We start from the raw sequence: 14999 nt of genomic DNA, 5'->3' as shown, positions 1-14999 counted from the left end.
AAACTGCACTTGAGTGACCCAAGAGTATCCATCCAGCAGGCGGCTTTATGTAGGGGGATAGAATTTAAGTAAATAAAGGTAGTATAGAAAGTAATCTTATCCCCTAAAGACTTACAGCTGTGTTAATTATTAAATATTCGGAGCAGGCCTGATGTTAACAGGCCTCAGCTGTAGCCAATCACAAGAGTGTTGTAAAAGAGCGGATGGGTGGGGGCTGCAGTCAGTGGCTGCTGTGAGGACAAGGAGGAGTCCGGGCCTGGAGGAGCTGCCTACAGCCGACATCAGGGAGGTATGAAACTTTAGTAGTGTGGAACCTTTGCGATGTTATGACAATAGAACTCTTGCACTATAATGACAATTGAAATCTTGCACTATGATGGCAACAGTTTTATGCAGGGGCTGGTTGTATAAAAGCCAGTTTTAACGTGGCCACGAGCAAAGATGCAAAGAGCTGTTGGAGGCAGAGCTGATCTCCCCAACACCATGGCCCGGCAGTGTGTGCATGCACATTGCTGTTGGTAGGGAAAAAATGGAGCTGCAAGTCGTGGAAATGCAGCTGTAATGGAGCTGTGATCTGTGGGAGCCCTGCGCCTGTAGAGGATTCTGCAGATCCCCTCTTTAAAGCAGGCCTTTAAAGAGAATCCAAGAAATCATATTGCACCATTTGCAGCTTTCGTGTGAAAGGCAAGGCAGAATCTGACTCAATGTTTGTGCACCAGCTCGACAGCTGACTTCATACTTAAGGGTTGTCTTTATTTTCCTTTAAATCAAGGCACTAAGGAAGGATTTCCTGGCTCTTGCTCTGCTTCAGCTGAAGCTTTTCTTAACTTCAGAGACTGTCAGGTGTTTTTAGCTATTTGAGCCATCCTCTGGGCCACTGTGCTTCACTGACTTCCCCTGTGACTAATGGAGTTCCTAAGAGTTTCAAGCAGAGAGGTTTCATCTGGGAAGGTTAATGCGCACAGCACTGGACAGGTGTTTCAGGTCAGTCCCTTGTGTAAATAATAGGTTGTTCTGCTGATGGTGCTTCCTTAAATATCCAAAGATGGTGCAGATTTGTGTGGAAGGCTGCAGCGGGCATGTTTCTGAGCTGGGAGCTGCAGCATTGCCCCAGGGTGTGGGAAAACACTGCAGGTTCCTTTCCCTGCTTGGACTGCTTGTACAAGACAGGTTAAAACAGTTTACTCAAATATTTTCACTTTTTACCAATGTATTTGGTTATTGCTTAATTAGTTCTCTAAAGTTAAATACTTAACTAGATTAGCTGAATTTATTTGTGTGTCTGAATGTAGCAGTTTAGACTGTTAGGAGCCAATGATGATCATGAGGGTGGGAAGTAGCACAGATGGATTTAGAAAGATGATAAGCAGCTGATAACAAAACACCTAAGCTGATTTTCAAGATTGCATTTGAGGTCTCTAATTGCATCCCAGACTTGAAGACTGTATGATTTGTACTTTGCAAGAAAGTGGACTAGGAATATGCTTCCTGAGATTTTCGGTGATCTGGCTATGGTTTATGCCATTTCTGTTCTTTTCTATTTTGTGATATACTCTATTTCTGTGATCAAACCACACTTCAGAAGCTGTCAATATAAGAAGTCTGTGTCTAAGAAGAAAAGTAGACTAATTAAGCTTATTTTCAATGTGACGACACGGAGGAAGACACTATTTTGGTCTGCAGAAACTGTGAATAAGGTGTCCCCTAATGAGAAGTCTGAATTAACTGGTGGAGAAGTACCTACAATTAGTGGTTTGGGATAAATTGATTTTTAATGAAAAATTAAGTCTTAAATGTATGGAGTGGAGATAAGCAAGTACAAATTACAGGATGTGTTAAGAGTCTGTAAAACTGTAGGTAAATATCATGGGTTTATTCTGTGAAAATTGTGAATGTGATCTGGGGTAGCAGCTGTTTGTACAGGTATATCTGAGAATGCTTTGCCAGACAAACCTTGTCAGGCAGCTGAGAAATGCTGAGTTTCTCTAGCAGCAAACAGCACAAAATAAGCTGAAGGACCACATTTTCACTCAGTTTTTTAATTATAAGATTTGCCCTGGGATCTTATATGTTGTGAAGTTTCCAGGTATGGTCTCCCTTTCTAGAGCTAAGGTCTGTGGTGCAGACTACACTGAGATTAACAAGGAATTAACTGGAAATTGGACCATGACTTCAGGAAAAATTCTTTCTTTCAGCTGTGGCTCAGTTCTCTACAGTAAACTGTATTCCATCACAAGATTAAGTTTTAAACTGATTTTAAGACCTTTCTTGGTACTAAACATTAAATAATTGCTTTAGTGTCTCTAACTCAGCCTTCAGTGTGGATGTCAGCATTGGTAATGTTTGTCCAGTGTTGCCACACCACTCCCGAAGACCTGTTTGCCTTTTGTCCCCTTCTCAGTCCTTCTCTTATCTCCCATTTTCCTGTCTCTACATCTGTCTCTCCCATCTGCATGCAAAATGCCAGTCTCTTTCATTTCATATATTCTGGATTTGCCCACCACTTCTTGTTTACCTCTGGTTTTGCCTTCAGTTCCCATGAAGGGGCACCTACAGCTGCTGCTCCTTCCAAAACCCCTGCCCTTGCCACAGGATTTATCTTTCCAAAGAGTGTGAAAAGCCTGTGCAGCTCATTGCTGCTTTGAGATAAAAAAGGGCTGCTGAAGGTCCAGAGATGTTCCTTCTATGCGTGATCCCTCCCAGTGCTCCTTCGTGTGTGAGCCAGCCTCTGCATGGGGCTCTGTGCTAAAACCATGCCCAGAGATCACAAGTTCTTTTGGGAAAAGACTCTTTCCTGGTTGTGGAGGTGTTGGAGAAGTTTTTTGAGAAATTTCTGGGAAACTGAGTGACACTGTCTCAGATTTCTCCACTCTTTGCAATCCTCTTTTGCTGGCTGAGCCTTACCTGGGCATATGAATATTTATATATCTTAGACATAACATGAGTAGTATTGATTCGGTCTTGCAAGGGAATTTGCTTGTTTCCCTGGGTCCAATCCCCAATGAATTTATAGTGAACAGGCCATTATGCTTGGGTGACTGTATGACAGCAGGGCAGAATGGAAAATCTTGCTGTAAAAGCTATTGAATCAGGAGGGGACAATAAAAGGATTCTCTCGTTCACCCCCTTGGTCATGGCTTTTGGTTATGGTTACAGCTTAACATAACTACCCATCAAATAACTGTGTATTTTTATGATCCTGTGTAGGGTGGCTGGTGGGTGCACAGGCACAAAAGATTTAAAGCTGGTCTCTTTTTGTTTTTTCTTTTTGAAGGCTACATTAATTGTTCTGATGCCTGAGCATCTGCCTGATACGCATTGTTTCCTCTGCAGACTGAGGAAGACAAAACCTAAATACAAATTTATTGAATAGGCAAGCTATAAACCCTGAAGTTTGCACAATATTTTAATGGAAATCATACTTTGTCAAAAGCATGTGTATCAAATTTTTTTAGTAGAGATCACGGTTCATCAGTACCAGACTTAATTAAAAATTTCCTACCAAGCTTACTCACTGCCTTCTTTGTCTATATATAAATTTTTAGCTTTATAAACTAATGGCTCATTTCAGGGAGGAATGTGTCTTTTATGAATGCAAACGCATGATATGAAAATGTTGCACTCTGTAAAAGAATTCACTTTTCCCATTTAATTTTTGGTGGGAAGAGGGACTTCAAGTTATTCTTCAGCTTTCATTTTGTGTGTTTTTACAGTGTTAACCAGCAAAAGCTGATTCATTATCCGCTGTCCTAACTTTACCTGCTCTCAATAACTCACAAGTTCAGGTCACCCTGCAGTGGCTCCCTTCGCCTTCGCTCAGATACCATGTCTAACTGAATGGAATTGACCTGTTTAAGGCCTCTTCACTCCAACTGAATTATTTGATCATGGCCACAGACATCTGTTTGGGGCAGTAATTGGTTGTTTATAGGAGCACAGGAGAGCCACCAGCGGCAGCAAGACAATAAAGGCAGGGGACAAGCATGGAGGGCATGTAGACAGGGGCTGACAGACCACTGTCTGCTGGAGATAAGCAATGCAGATTAGTTATATGCACTCTATCTGCCCACCGGGGCCTAATAATCCCCTTTAGCACTCATTCACAGTTATGTGGCAGACAGAAAAACCAATACGGGGGAATCTGGTGCCGCTGCCTCGCCGCAAGTCTCGGATGCGGCTTCTGGAATCCGCGCGGTTTCACCGTACAATTAGTTTTAAATGCCAATTTCATGGCGGCTCATGAGATGGAAAATAGAAGAATAGTAGGTAAAGATACCCATTGCAAACTAGATTATTTGAGAGGGAAAGATGGCTCTTCGAGATGTGGCTGTCACTGCTGCTTCCTGGCCTGACAGCCACAGTGTGGACATTGAGGTAAAGGGTGACAAAAACCTAACTTGAAGGGCTGAATTGTTGGGAAAAAATAATGACATGGCATTTCTGTGCTGTCTGTGCGCAGACAGGAGGCAATGTGGGTTTTAATTGATTTGCAAAACCTTGTTGCAGTTCTTGAGGAACACAGGATGGTTGCACTGGACTTGCAGTGGCAGCAGGCAGGTAAAGCAGTGTGAGATGCACTGGGTTTGCCCTGCTACAGCTGCACGTGTGTTCCCCTCACTGTCACACCCAAACACATGACACGCCTCGTGGGTGCTGCCCATCAGGGTTTAAAGGAGGTGCAGAGCCTGGGATTTGATTAAGAGAACTTGATCTTCACATTCAAATGTTGAATTAAGTAATTTTTAACTACACGCACAAACAAAAAAGCATTTATGTTAATGTAAAACATTACTTTTAATTTCAAATTAAAGTTCTGCATTTGGCAAGGCATAGATACCTGTTACAGTCCTGAGCCAGTGCAGGGAGGGAGTGCAGAGATGGATATTAAGATTGACGGATCCTGGGATGTTTGCTTGAATTCCGGAAACACATATTAGTGGGACATGGTGCAGGTGATGGAACGAAAAGATTGTCATTATTGGCTGTTATGCTGTGCCACTCCTTTCATGGGTAGCAGTCACTCAGCGTGGTGTAAATATGTGCTTATAAGCAAATGGGAAGAAATACTGTTCTCCAGAAGTGCCTTGGTTTTAGTGCTGCAATGAAAGTGTCTCTGGCTCCTGAGCTTTTCAAGTCCTGCATCTTGAAATCTGGTAATTTTTTATGCAAATAATAATGGAAGTTTATTGTAGACACCAGAGGGAAAGGTAATCTGATCTCAAACTACTTTTTTAGAAAAACCCTACTACTTAAGGTGATAATTTAAAAAATGAAAGTTGTTGACCTAAAAGCTTGGATCATTGCTCTCTACAAGTACCTAAAAGACCATTGTAGCCAGGTGGGGGAAGCTCTCTTCTCTCAAAAATCAAGTGATAGAATGAGAAGAAATGGCCTCAAGGTGTGCTATGGGAGGTTTACATTGGACATTAAGAAAAATTTCTTTATCTAAAGGATGATCAGCCACTGGAAAAGGCTGCCCAGAGAAGTGGTGGGGTTACCATCCCTGGAGGGATTTAGGAGGTGTGGATATGGTTCTTGGGGACATGGTTTAATGGTGGCCTTGGCAATGCTGGGTTAATGGTTGGACTCAGTGGTCCTGGAGGTGTTTTCCAACCTGAGTGATTCCATGAGTCTCTGACCTTCTCTGTTCAACAAATACCACATTTAATTTCTTTGTCTCTTTGATCAATCTGTAATCACAAAAGAATTTTTCAGACATCTTTTTTTTTTGTATTTTGTATTGGATATCCCAATATCCCATTTGTGTTCTGCACAGCTCTCTCTCTATGTGCATCTCCAAAAAGTCTCAAGTTTCTGGCATGAATTTCACATTCACATGGAACCTGATTTGGAAGGGACATAAAATTTGCATGGGAAACAAACCTTGCATGCACCTTTAATGAGTTTTTTCTTAGTTAATTATAGGAGCTTCAAAATTCACCAGTAAGGGACAGAATCCTCAGTAAATTCACACAGCTCTGTTGAAATCAGCAGGGCTTTGCTACTTTACAGTTCTGCTCTGTGGTTTTTATCTGGGATTTTTTTTTTTCAGTTTGCATTTCCAGCTAGAGAGTTATTGTGCAAGCAGGCTGTAAAGCACAGCAATGGTTTTGACTCCTTCTACATGTCCTGTATTTGTTATCTAATTGCCAATAGACCAAACTGCAAAGGGACAATGTTTTTCAACCAAACGACCTGTAAGTAGCAGGAAATCTTATGCTCTCACCTCTTTGGCCAAGACAAGAGCATCCACATTTTACATAATGAGAGAAATCAACTGTTCTTTATCAGTGCTTTTGGTGCAATTGCATATCTTTAAAGCCTAGCTGCTTCTTGGATTTAACAACTGCATCCCAACCATCCATGCATCAGGAACATGCAGGTCACTTTTGTACAACTGCAGTGAATACCATTATTTGTAACCTGAATGAGCTTAAAATTCAGCCTCAGATTCTCAAGCAGCATCCCTGGCTGCTCAAAGGGAGCTGTGTGCTTTCATACAATGTGGGATTGAGAGTGTTTATTCGACTCTAAGTTGTGCATTTATATTTAACAAATTACAATTAAATAATGTGAAGACAATTTACAGCATCTCTGGTCACTCCAGATTCTGGTTGCAGCCTCTGCAGCTGTATGAGCAGCTCAGGTCTTTACTCATGTGCTTTGCTAGGGTTGCACAGAGGTACTGCTCAGGCTGCAGCCCCAGTTGCATTTTCAGAGCTGTAATTTCTTATTTGGATACATGAGCAGTCCTGATTCTTTGTTATTTCACTGTGTCTTCCCCAGTATGTGCACCCAGTTAAGGTGTTTCTGGAGTGGCTGGTATGATGGGTATGGTTTCCCCTTGGGAATCCACCTGGAGATGGAAATTTCATCTTCTGAGTCTCTCACCCCATGTCAGACCCCAACCAGAGCTCCTTTTGCTGATAATGAATCTCTGACGTACAATATTTAATGTGCTGGGACTTGTAATGAAATAATAAATTACAATTACAGCTCATCATTCTTATTGCCACAATTATTCTTGCTGCCACAGTCCATTCCAATGAATAGCTGTATCAGCCAGGTTTCCATTTCTGCCTGTCTGATTTGGTGGATTGTCCTGCTGTCTCTCTGCATCTAAGGCTGAGATTTGTGTCCTCTGGCTTATCCTCCACTTCTTCAGAGGGACAGTTCAGCTTAATGTTCAGTCTAGTTTGTCTAATTATTCAAGCCTCTAATAGCACAGATTAGTCAGATCAGCAGGAAAGTTTCAAATCAAAAATATAATAATTGGTATCACACTGGCCAGTCTAATCAGCACAGGCTGATAACATCTGCTTTACTCCATGCTTTCTTATTGTGAATCAAGTCTCCAAACTGAACCAAACTCTTTCTAGGAGTTGTATTATCACCATTTGGCCCTAGCAGCCCTTGTGAACTCTCACGAGATCTCTGGAGATAGGAAGTAACGTGCGTTCCTTTCAGTTAAATTTAGTTTGGTTTTCAAGTGAAAAAGAGTCCCAAGAAATACAGAAGAGCCTAAGCTGTCCTTGGATGTAACGCATCTGGCTATGTTATAACTAAAAGATAAATAGTAATATTTTTGCTTTTATTTCCTCTGTTTTCCATTATTTTTAATATTTTTCATTTTTCCCTTCACTTTTTTTTTCCTTATCACCGCAGCAATATCTACTAATGGCTTATATAACACGACCAACTCCATCACCAAAGGGTTAATTTGCTCTCATGTCCTTAACTAAGCTTGAAGTCACATGCAGTGCAGCCTCTCATTTTGATTTCACTTCCTAAAAAAATCAGGTAGTGTTTATTTTCAAGCAGGGCCATGGAAGAGCTATTGGCTTCTGGAGCAGGTGGTGGTGAATTTTGTACAAGTTTGTAGCTCTTGGACTTCGCTCCAGGATTTTGAGGTCATCTGAAAGATCTCAGGAACTCAATGAATTTTGACTGAAGGTCCTGCAGAGTTCCCACATTCTTCCATCCAGCAGTGAAATGATGGCTTCAAAACACTGAGATGACAGTGGCTTTGTTTCAGAGATCTCTGAATATTTGACTAGGAGGAGGTTTATCTGAAAACACAAGAATAGGAATTTCAAAACCTTTGCAAAGAGGTATATTTCATGTATTAGCAGTGATTCAGCTGAGAGTTGGACACGATTTGAGACCCAGGTCCATTCTGAGCATCACTCCTGAGGTCAGCAGGACTCAGGCCAGTGCAAACTGCCCCACGTGGTAAAAGATTTGCTTGCTGTGTGTTGGCTGGAAAGCTCATTTCAGACAGACCTGGATTGAGAAGTACATGAGGGTGTTATCTCTGAAGATTAACTCACCCTCTCAGCACAAGCAGATTGCATTTAAACTCAAGAGAAAGGGACTGGCTTGGGAAGTGGGGAAAATACTCATTTGTTTTACCACCAAAGGTGCCTTTATCTTCAGATACTCAAATGTGAAGGTATATTTGTCTCCCACCAATGAAATATAATATTGATATCACCTCCAAGGAATATGGTGTAGTGAATTTCTTTTCCTTCTGTTTTGTGTAAACACACAAACACTCATGGCAGCCCACTGTGGTGGCAGCCAATAGACTGAGCACTTACCCTCGCTGCTGTTGTGTAACCATGGGCAATTTATCTCAGTCTCACCTCTCTTAAAACACTTTTATCAAAATTGGCGGTCAAACAGCGCTGAACCATGGTGGCCTCAATCTTAAATGCTGTGGTGCAGATTTTAATTTGGGAAAGATTAATGCACTCTCAAGTGTTAATGCCACAGCTTTCTGTTATCTACATTGATGGGTGTCAGCTAATTTCTGCAGAAGGATTGTAAAGCAAACTGTGCATGTTGATGTTTCAGAAACCTCAGCTCCAGAATGGTGAGATAATAGAGAGGGGAATAGAACTATTTTCTCAAATTTCTTTTAAATTAGAAAATGTTCCCCCTGTCTTTGTAAAGCTTAGCTACAGAGTCAATTCCACTCAAGCTGATTCTTGAAGATATAGGGAATATTTCATTTAAAGGAGCAGTAAAAGTGTCAAAAGATACTTTATCAAGGTCGCTTTTAGATTGAAGATAACAACCCATCTTATAACAAATATAGACCCCCACAGTAAGCTTTGTAATTTCCAGTGCTGCGGTAACTCTTAGTCTCTGTCTCCATCATCTCTCGTGAATTTTTTCCTTGTCTGATCACATATAATCCTAATCAACAAAAGCCCTTTTGTTCATTAATAAAATGACAATAGCTTGTACGCTTTGACTGGTTTATTTTTCAGCTTTGTACAGTTTAGCAAATACAACTGAAGTTTGTTCTGGTTTTTAATAGACTTTCCTAACTGTGAAGAAGATGTCTGGAAAGAAGATAACTGTGAAGAAGATGATGCACAATAACTAGGAATTTTTATTTGTGCAGACTAATTTACACAGGAAGGGGGGGAATGCAATTAAGCTCATAAAACTTGCTCCAGCAATGATCCAGGTCAAGGGGCTAATGGTGAATTGCATGAATAACAGTCACTCACGCAAGTCACATTAAACAGTCTTGATAATATCATCCAAAATAGCCAATTATTTTGAGTGTTATGAGACGGTCCTGTTGTTATTTAACAATGGTTTATATGGGAAAATAGTAATAAAGGGTATATGGTAAAAAATAATTTCAAAGGGATTAGTTGCAATTCAGTTCACAGTAAACTGCTTTTGTGCCAGAGGGATGAAGGAGCAGTGCCTTAGAAGAGTGAATTGCATGTGATTTAGCAGTGATTTTGTGTGCTCAGTCCTTGCCAAGACTGTGCCATCAGCTCCAGTTTACAAGCAGGGCAGCAGAGCCCTGTTCTCTGCAAAGCATCTTCCCCGTGGCCATGGACTTTGTGTTTTGGTTATAGTGAGGGATACCAGGGTGGGAGGGTTGTGCAGCTGCTGGGTGGGTAAGTAGGGAGATAGTGAAGATGACCACTGGCCAGGCAGGGTGAAAGAGGTTAAAGGAATGTTATTTTGTTATATCTTGGTGCATTTACCAGGAAAGGAGTGCAAGAGGGGTACTCAGCTTAGCTCTGGAGTTTGAGTTAGGGGTTTTCTGACTTTAAATCTGTTTAATTTATATAATAATATTTGTCTGTATTCATTTTTATAGCTATTCTTCTTGATTCTGATTATTTTCAGTTTAACATCACAGTAACAAATTATTATTATTTTTTAAAAAGCTCTATTTGTGGTCCACATAACTCTTGGTAATGTAACTTTAGTTGGTATTTATTAAAAACATGTAACTATACTTGTTGCATGTTATTAATAGTAATGCAAAATCATTATTGAATGTTAACATGATCTCACTTTGCTTTACTCCATCAGAACCTGACAAAGAAAAGGTTCACTGACAACTTTTCAGTAAACATTCTTTGTGCTTTAACTTGACGAATGGGGCTTTTTATTCAGCTATTGACTTGTAAGAAACCAAAAGGGCCAACGTGTCAGGTGGTTTGCTTTTACATAGGGATGTTCATTGTCAGAGAAGTCAGCTATCTATGTCCACCACTGATTCTCTCCATACAGGAAGGAAGTTTTACAACTTAGTGACAATTTTGTAGTTTAGTTTTTGCTCTGACTGATGCAGATCTTCTGGCTGCAATGGAACTGCTCCATCTTGGCTTCCAGGTGCTAATCTTGAGATTATATCAGATTTATTTCTCCTAGTTTCTCTTCTACTTTCTTGGATCTGAAGTTCACACCATGTGAAGGCAGACTTCAGCATCTTGAACCTGATATGATGGACCAGCAGAGGTTTAATTGGAACATCTTAGAGCATGTTGACATCAAGTAATTTGATGGATATCCCAGCCATAATAAAAGGGTTAAATTAACCTGCATAGACCTATGTGGCACCATTCAGCTTTTGGTTTTATTTTGAGACATTTGAGGGTCTTCAAGGAAGAGGAGTCAAATGCCTGTTTTGGAGCCCCAAGGGTAAATCTGTACAACACTGAGGGGTTTAAGAGGAATTTCACTGGACTGCTACTGCTGTGATGTGGACAGGGCTACAAGTCCATTTGAGAGGTATCACCTCTGATGATTAACTCAGTACAGCATGTTTTGATAGTCCTGCATTTGCCAGGAACTATGGTTACAGTGTGAAAATGAGCAATGCCCTTTTCTGGAGAAAAATTAATGACAGGACTTGAAGTGCTATGGACTCTGGGCACTTGGGACATGACTGTAATGGGTCCTGTGTGACAACACAGGTTTTCATACTTTTGCCTCTGTGTTTAAACAGTTTATTCTGTCCCTGTGTGTTACTGTGGCTTCAAATATGCAACCTGCAGCTTGTCATAAAATTCTGATTGAATTTAAACCATGTGTGTGTGGTTAGGGAGACATCTGTTAATTGTTCATGAAATTAATTGAATGATGACTATCTAGTTGAGTTTTCATGGGATTTATTCCTAGGGGCTGTAATTGCTAGTTTTGTAAAAGATGCCTCACAAGCAGGTTATTTTTAAAAAGAAAAAGGCCCTTACAAGTATCTCCTGTCTGCCTGTATTCTGGTGTTGAATATGCAATTTTAAAAATGAGATTGTAGCAACTCCTCATATTAAAGTAAAATGCTTGTTTTTCATACAGGAATTACAGAGTGTAACATAATTGGGCTCCCTGAAATGAATTCAGCATCTCTCAGAGAACAAAATCATTGAGCCTACTGACTAAATTTAACAGCCTAATAGAAATATGCAGGTGAAGGTACAATTAATTTTAATTACTAGACTATACATTGTTAGTTGCACAGCCATGAGTAAAATTAAAATGGCAATCACAATTAGAAAATTGCAACCTCATTGTGCAACAAATTAGTCACAAATTAAAAGTCCAGGAACTATTATACATCCACTTTATTGCTTTATGACCATTATTGCCCTGATATGGATTTTATTTCTTTAATGTTGTGTCCACTTCTTTACACCTTATCTTTGTTTAGGATCTCTGGCTCCTTCCCAGATTGTGAATCTAAGAAAAGAAATAATACAGGCTGGAGAGCTGAGACTTCCCTGCTCACTCTGGACAGAACCTCCTAAATGGCCCTGTCCTGCTCATGGGTGGCTTTCAGAGCAAGGTTTGTCACCAGATTATTTCAGTGAGGTTTCTAGAGCACAGAAAACAGCATTCAGGGGGTAATAGCTGAGGTCTGTGTGTGATGTAACCCTTTTAGGAAAGGTCAGGCCAGTTAAAGTCAGGAATCTGGAGGGAATCTACGCTGGTGAAAGTCAGACTCTCCCCCAGCCCTCCCCTCTGGCTGGGCACACTGATGGCCTGCACAGAGAATTTTACCTACAGGAGTATTTCTGCTGTGAGCCTGGTTTTCAGCTGTTCTCGACACGGATTTATGAGATGAGGTTTAACAATCTCCCAGCCTTGCAAGCTCTGTGGTGGTTGAAGCTGCCTTTGCCCTGAGACGCCTGAGGAGCCACCATGGAGTGGCTGAGCTGGAGTAGTGGCAGCAAACACCTGAAGTGCAGCAGCTGAGAGTGCTGCAGATGTTCTGTACCATCACACCTCCCTGCTGTCCTCCCTGGAAATGAGGGGCTGTGCCTCCCTGGCACCAGCAGCTCATCTTCACCTGCAGATGAGTACAATGGGACCAACAGCACTCACCTTTGCCACAGCACTGTCTCGAGTCCTTTGCAGGGTGAGCCCCACTTTGAGGTGATTCAAGGCTTTTCCAGATACCTGGATGCCTCTTGTGCAAAACTGAAGATCCATGGAAAATGCTCAAGTAATTTGAGTTCCCAAATCTCCTTTTCTGTCCAAGATGCACCAGAGGTGCAAGAAAGAGAAATTCTCTTACTGGCATCTGAAGTTAGCCCAGTTACTCCAGTTGTAGGATCAGAATGGCTTGTGTTAAAAGGACCCCCAAATCATCCAGTTCTTACCCCCATGGGCAGGGACACCTTCCTCTGGACCAGGCTGGTGAAAGCCCCATCCAGGCTGTCCTTGAGCACTGTCAGGGTTGGGACATCCACTGCTTCTCTGGGCAGCCCATGCCGGTGCCTCAGCACCCTCACAGTGAAGAATTTCTTCCCAATATTTAATCTGAACCTGAATTTCTTCCCAATATTTAATCTGAACCTGCCCTCTGCCAGCTTACAGCCATTCCCCTTGTCCTGTGATTCCATGCTCTTGTAAATATTCTCTCTCCATCTTTCTTGTAGGCTCCCTGCAGGTACTGCAAGTCTGAAATTAGGTGATCCCAAAGCCTTCTCCTCTCCAGTGCTCCTGAGGGAGCCCAGGCACAGGACTGAACACATTGGCTGGGAAGAACAGGACACAGCAAGATAATTAATCAGAGTTCGTGTAGAGAGGAGCAAAGACCAAAGAGCCACCCCCCAATGCAATCTCTGTCTCCACATGATCTCAGCTCTCTGGGGGCTTCTCTAAAACCACCGGAGCATTGGTCAGCTTGTGTGGGCCCTGGCAGGGCTCTTGCAGTGCTTGGAGAGCTGAAACTCCATTTCAGATATGCAATTGAACAGCTATCAGAGGGTAATGATGTTTAGTCACTACCGTTTGGGACTGGATTTTAATTGATGACCCAGAGGTGAAAATGTTTCTATTTCATTACCTGGTATTGCCAGCATTTTTTCCCCTGTAATCCTCTTTCCTGTAATATGACTACTTTGGGAAGGGGAAATTAAAGTGGGACTGAAGAGATGAAAGTGAGAAAAGATATGTTTACTCCCTGGTTATCTCTCTATATTTAAGGCCCAATAGGAACTCCTTAGTGTTATTCCAATTTTTGCTGTCTACTTTTAAAATGAAATCAACATATAATTTATTAAATCAACTCTATTTTTTTTAAACTACAGATTGTTGATTGTAATTTTTCACAGCTTTTTACTTCCATGTTTGCACTGTTCTCAACATGAAGGATTCCTTCTTATGTGAAGCAAAACTCATCTGTGATTGCTAAATTGAATGCTGAAATCTCCCTCCATTCTGGGAGAGGTGAGAACCTGTGATTTACTGTATGTTTATGCAGCTCCTAGTGCCCAATTGCACAGAGACTTGTAGGGTTTACCTCAGGATAGAAACTGGGGAAAAAATAGTAACATGATCAATTAATAAGATTTTCTCTCAGAAGTCGCAGAAGTTTCTTACTAGCAGTAATTTTCATCTCTCAGACCTCTCTGTGTTTTAGAATTTCTTGACAGGCTAATAAGGATGATCTTTGTCTTGAAAATGTGGAGACACAGAAATGAAATGCCAGCTTGGAATCTGTCTGGATGTATCCTGTACCGTTGTTCTTTTGAATGATTTGAGGCAGGGAATATCTAAGATTAGGGAAACATCTATAGGTGCCACTGGTATCTATTTACTGTAGGTTCTTTTTTGGAAAACTTGTTCCTTCAGCATTAACATTAGCAATACTAACACAAATATCTCTTTTATGTCTTTGAATAAAAAAAAAAATCAGCATCTGTGCTTGAAAAACAGGACAAATGATAAGTGAGAATGACCTGTTCAGGGCTGTGCATTAACCTTGCAAGAGAGACAGGAATATTATCTGGATTCTTGCTTATTGAGCCATGGTGGGCTGTTGAAGCTCTTCTGTGTCCAAGTATTGTGCATCTTCTCCTTGTGTGAAACCAAAAGCTCTTTGAATGTAGTGGTTTTCTTGGCTGTGACCCTTCCATGCTGCTAATTTAGAGGGTTACAATTTTAGTATTGTAGGAAATGTGGTGAACTCTTATAAAAGAAAGTGTTGATTCAAAGAATTAGTTGCTTTATTTTTCCTCCTGCTCTTTCTGGTAAGAAATTGGCCTTGCCCATGAGTCAGGAGGTTTTTGGTGTTCAAATGCATGGAAGAACTGCAATACAAATATCTTGTGATTTGGGTCAATAACTTTGCATTAATATTTGCCATTGGTAATAAGTGGGTAGAGCCTCATGGGAAAGCTGCAAAAATGGAAATGTCTCCTTGTAGACATGTGTTTGTGAAAGCAGGCTCTGCA

The 14999-nt window shown here is 41.1% G+C and overlaps 1 long non-coding RNA gene across 2 annotated transcripts; it reads left to right on the top strand.

The window, feature by feature from the left end:
- The first annotated feature begins 236 nt into the window (after positions 1-236).
- On the top strand, positions 237-14463 carry LOC132072484 (uncharacterized). Of its 2 annotated transcripts, XR_009418332.1 has the most exons (3): positions 239-289; positions 773-984; positions 13200-14463. It is a non-coding gene; the product is annotated as an uncharacterized LOC132072484 (long non-coding RNA). The 2 variants fall into 2 exon arrangements; XR_009418331.1 differs by lacking the exon at positions 773-984 and having other exon boundaries at positions 237-289.
- The last annotated feature ends 536 nt before the right edge of the window (positions 14464-14999 follow it).

This window comes from Ammospiza nelsoni, chromosome 4 (genome assembly GCF_027579445.1).
Source record: "Ammospiza nelsoni isolate bAmmNel1 chromosome 4, bAmmNel1.pri, whole genome shotgun sequence".
Taxonomy (NCBI): domain Eukaryota; kingdom Metazoa; phylum Chordata; class Aves; order Passeriformes; family Passerellidae; genus Ammospiza; species Ammospiza nelsoni.
This window is presented reverse-complemented; position numbering and strand designations above follow the sequence as displayed.